Source organism: Chenopodium album, chromosome 13 (assembly GCF_948465745.1).
Source record: "Chenopodium album chromosome 13, dcCheAlbu1.1, whole genome shotgun sequence".
In the NCBI taxonomy this organism is placed as follows: Eukaryota; Viridiplantae; Streptophyta; class Magnoliopsida; order Caryophyllales; family Amaranthaceae; genus Chenopodium; species Chenopodium album.
Genome location: NC_137846.1, coordinates 35,754,852 through 35,759,919, shown reverse-complemented (window position 1 = coordinate 35,759,919; position 5,068 = coordinate 35,754,852).

Here is a 5,068-nt window from a genome sequence, read left to right as displayed (position 1 = left end):
TTTAAAATTTTCATTATAGTAAATTTTAGATTGTACCACTCCCTTTTCTTCAAAAAAAAAAAAAAAAAGAAAAAAAAAAAAAAAAAAAAAAAAAACTTTTTGACATTACTTTACATGGTTACAAGTAATGTTATAAGTAACCAAATTCATCATAGAAAAATAATTGACGCACTAATGTTATAAGTAACCATATTTGAGTTATAAATTGACAAGTGCAGTAATATTTTTTATTCACTTCTAGTTATACGAGTATATTTTACATGCAACTTAAGCTGCGGAACCACACTTGAGTTAATATATATACTTCGTGGTAGTCTTTGTTAGACCAGAAAACTTTGTTTTGAACTTTGAAATTAAGATTTGAGTTGTGCTCGTTAAGGTCAAATGAGCAAAACTGATTAGTAATTTGTGAACACGTTTGATCATATGTAGGTCCAATTGTCCAATAAACATAGTGACAAGGGAATAAACGCGTCGTCAATTGTCTATCCCTAGATCAAATACAATTTATACAACCTAAACAAACCTAATACGAGTATACGGCAAGCATAGGGGTCGAACCACAGAGAACGGATAAACACCACCAAATGATATCGACAATTAAGCTAGTCCGAAGTAGGAGATAAATAAACTAAAGTCTGAATATGCTAAAACAAGAAATAAAACATTAAGGGAAATGGTTTAGGAATAGCATTCACTTGAACATAAACAAAGGCATAGAAATTGAATTAATTATGAACTAAACATGCTCAAATATCGAAATGAAGGATCCAATCTAGCCGCCTTTCGGGGTCAATTGGCTTCTCCTAACATAGCCTCTATGCTTCCACATTAGAACCATATACTAGGAGGTACTATTAAATAACAATCGATAATAATGAATCTTAGCTAAGTCAACTTCCGTTCCTTGTTAGCAAAGATTCACCTTTAATCAACCAACAATGTGCACTTGCAAGAAGATTGAAGAATATCAAGCATATAAAGACTTTAGTTTATTAATCTCTTATTCCGGACTAGCTTAATTGTTGATAACATTTGGTGGTGTTTATCCGTTCTCTGTGGTTCGACCCCTATGCTTGCCTTATACTCGTATTAGGTTTGTTTAGGTTGTATAAATTGTATTTGATCTAGGGATAGACAATTGACGACGCGTTTATTCCCTTGTCAAATTGGAGCCGTTGCCGGGGAGGAGTTGGGAGAAATCGTGGCTGTTGTAATTGGTTGAGGGAGGTTGATTGCGGTGGTAGTTGAAGGTGGGTCAGGGCTGCTAGATGCGGTTTGTGGCTGCTGCTGCTGATTGTTGCGAGTGCGGTAACGGTGAGGGTGGCAGCAGGTGTGGGGTTCTTGTTTGGTTGCTGCTATGGTGTTGCGGAGTGGGGAAGCAGCGTTGCTGCTGTAATTGGAGTTGTTGTGGGGATGCGCTGTGGGTGTATGGCGTGGCAATTGTGGTGGTTTTGGCGGTGGTTGGTGCTGGTGTGTGTGGTGTTGCTGCTGATTATTGTTGTTGTTGCGAGTGGAAACAGGGGAAGGTGGCGGAGGTTGGTTGCAAAATGTTGCTGCTGAAGGAGGTGCACTGGTGGTTTGCGATGTTGGGGTTTGGCAGGTTGTGTGAGGGCAGGGGAGGTGAGGTGCTGGTGTTGGTTGCAGCTGCTAGGTGGCTGGTGTAGTGGGTTATTGGTGTTGTGAGTTTGGTGGGCTGTTGTGTAGGTGAGGGAGCAGGAGAGCTTGGTGCTTTGTTGGTGTGGTGGAGGATAAGGGAAAGTTGTGGTGATGGATAAGGGGCAGCACAAAACAGCAACTTAAGGTCAAGATTTTGCTTACACTTGAGCTTTGAACCTCGAACAAGAATAACTTGACACTCAAACCTCAATCCGAACGCAAACCTACACATGCAAAGAAAACCGAGGAGAGGATCGGGACATAAAATAAAATAAAATGAAAATAGACAAAGGACGAAATAAAACAAAACCACGACAAATAAAATAAAATAAATAAAATAGAAATAAATAAAATAAAATAAAATAAAATAAAATAAAATAGGAAAATAGACTAAAACTAATAAAATAAAGAAAATAAACTAAAACACACCAAAATTACCAAAATAAACTAGAAACTTTATTAAAGAGAAAACAAGAGAATAAAAAGAAAAAAAGGGAAAATAAACACGAAAATGACTCTAATACTACTCCCTAGGAGTGACATAAATGTCACTTATCAAATTCCCCCAAGCTAAACCTTTGCTCGTCCTCGAGCAAAGCTAAGGCAAAAGAGAACAAGATGGAATTTATACAACCTAAACAAACCTAATACGAGTATAAGGCAAGCATAGGGGTCGAACCACAGAGAACGGATAAACACCATCAAATGTTATCGACAATTAAGCTAGTCCGGAATAGGAGATAAATAAACTAAAGTCTAAATATGCTAAAACAAGAAATAAAACATTAAGGGAAATGGTTTAGGTGTAGCATTCACTTGAACATAAACAAAAGCATAGAAGTTGAATTAATTATGAACTAAACATGCTCAAATATCGAAATAAAGGATCCAATCTAGCCGCCTTCCAGGGTCAATTAGCTTCTCCTAACATAGCCTCTATGTTTCCACATTAGAACCATATATTAGAAGGTGCAATCAATGAACTATCGATAGCAATGAATCTTAACTAAGTCAACTTCTGTTTCTCGTTAGCAAAGATTCACCTTTAATCACCCAACAATGTGCACTTGCAAGAAGATTAAAGAATATCAAGCATATAAAGACTTTAATCACATATTAAATCAATTCTAAACCTAGAACATGCTCAAGATCCAACTACACCACAACCATCCCTTTAATGGGGAAATTACTCACTAATCATGATAATAACAAGATTAATTAACAAATAATCAAGAATCAAGATGATCAACAAGCAATACCAACAACAAAAACAATAGTCAAGAGAAAGCAAATAAAATAGAGGAGAGAGAGTTAGAGATTCTCATTGATTGAAGATGAAAGTCTACAAACAAGATGATCAATCTTCTTCTTCAAAATCCAAGCTCAACAATGGTGAAACCCTCACTTTCTCTCTCTAAACTACTCTAATCCTAAGCTAAACCTAGAGAGAGAATCTCTCCTAAAACAAGGGAAAAAAAATCTAAAAGAATGAAGTTCTCCCGTACAAAACAAGCCCCGAAATACATAAAGAATCGCGCAAAAACGCTGAACAGGACCCGTTGTGCGCCCGCGCAAGGATTTGTGCACCCGCGCAATGTAGCTGCACGCCCGCGCATTTGTGGGTTGCGCGGCTTGTGCTTGGGTGTGTGCGCCCGTGCTGCTGGATGCGCACCTGCGCATTTGTGGGTGTGCGCCCGCGCACATGTCGCGCACAGGCCGCGCAAAACTTTCTGCCTCGATTCTGCAATTTCGCCAATTTTGCGCGGGTTCTCACAGGGCTGCGCGCCCGCACATTATTCGCGCCCTTGCACCTTGCTTTCTTCGATTCCTCTCTCATGCTTCCTTGGCTTTTTCTTTGCAATCCAGGACTTCAAATACCTAAGCACAAACACCAAGGGAAGCAATAAGGTATAGGGAACGGTGCAAACACGCAATGAAGGCAAGCATTCAACAATATACGCGATTTCATTAAAAATACATCGAGACATGTATGCACGCATTATTTGAACAAAACAACTGCAGAACACCCTAAGACTAGCTAAAACAAGGCATAAACACTATCCTAGGAGTGACATAAAATGTCACTCATCACATAGTTGCTCGTTGTTCTTTTTTAATAGCAATATTTGGAATTTGACACTTATTTACATACTTCTTTAACCCTCTTTATAATTTATATAAGGAAAAATAGTCATATTTTGTGTATATATTTCTAATTTTGTTTAGTGAGCAAAATGTAGGTGTCGACACTTCGTCACCGTGCCATAAATAACCAGAAGTCGTGAAAAAAAGTACAGATCAAAGCTTCTATTTCTTCCTTTATCCTTTAAGTTTCATTATAAAATCTTTAGAGTACAAGAAGAAATTGTTAACTAATGAACAAATGAAAACATATTCCAGTGCTTCAATTACACAGAATTAGTCGTTTTGTCATATAACATACAAGAATAAAAAGAAACAAGAAATAAAATAGTAGAAAAACTACAAAAAATTACGGAGTAGTTTATTGATACTTAGAGCAACTCCAATAGTTGTAGTTGGGGACTTGCTTGAAATATTAAATAATCTCTAACTACTAGCTTAACCATTGGAGTTAGAAAATACAATTAGCTTGGCCATGCAAATTAGTTTTGTCAAGCTAATTTACTTGGAAAAAAATTGCTAAAATAAAACAAATTAGAATAAATAAAATGAAATTTATCAACGTAAATTATGGAGGTATGGTCTATTTAAATACTAAGTTATTAGCTAGCCATTAGAGCTAAAATGACAATAAGCTTAAAAGTATATGTGACATGACAAGCTAATTTGAATTGGAGTTGCTCTTATACTTGTAAACAAAATACTTAAATAAAGACAAATTATTTCCTCTCAAAAATGCAACAATATAACCTTTATAATATTGTGTTTCATATAATAAAGTTATTTCTCTTAAGTTTAAACATCAAAATTCATAGTAATTAACATGGATAATCGCACTCACACCAAATAACTGGTGGTTCAATTGGTATAAAGCATTGCACAGAAGCAGTTACACCATGTCTCTTGTAACACTCATCTTTACAAGGAGCATCAAGTACTTTATCATGATCGCAAACTGGTGTAATCCAAGGGAAATATTCCACACATTCTTTTCCTTCCACTATCATCATGTTCATGCTTGCTTTCTCTATACAAAATAGTAGTGTAATTAGTTTAAATTAAGTTATCGGGATTCTACTTTTAATAGAAAGGGCCTTTAAGGATCGAATCATAAAATCGTAACATGCATAATAGTCAAATTTTATAAAATGTGTTTCGGGTATATATCCAAACGTCCAACTCGGCTATTTTGTGAAAAAAATTCATGATTTAAAACTAAAAGTGAAGTGAATTAGAAAATAGTTGCTACATATATTTTTACTATGTA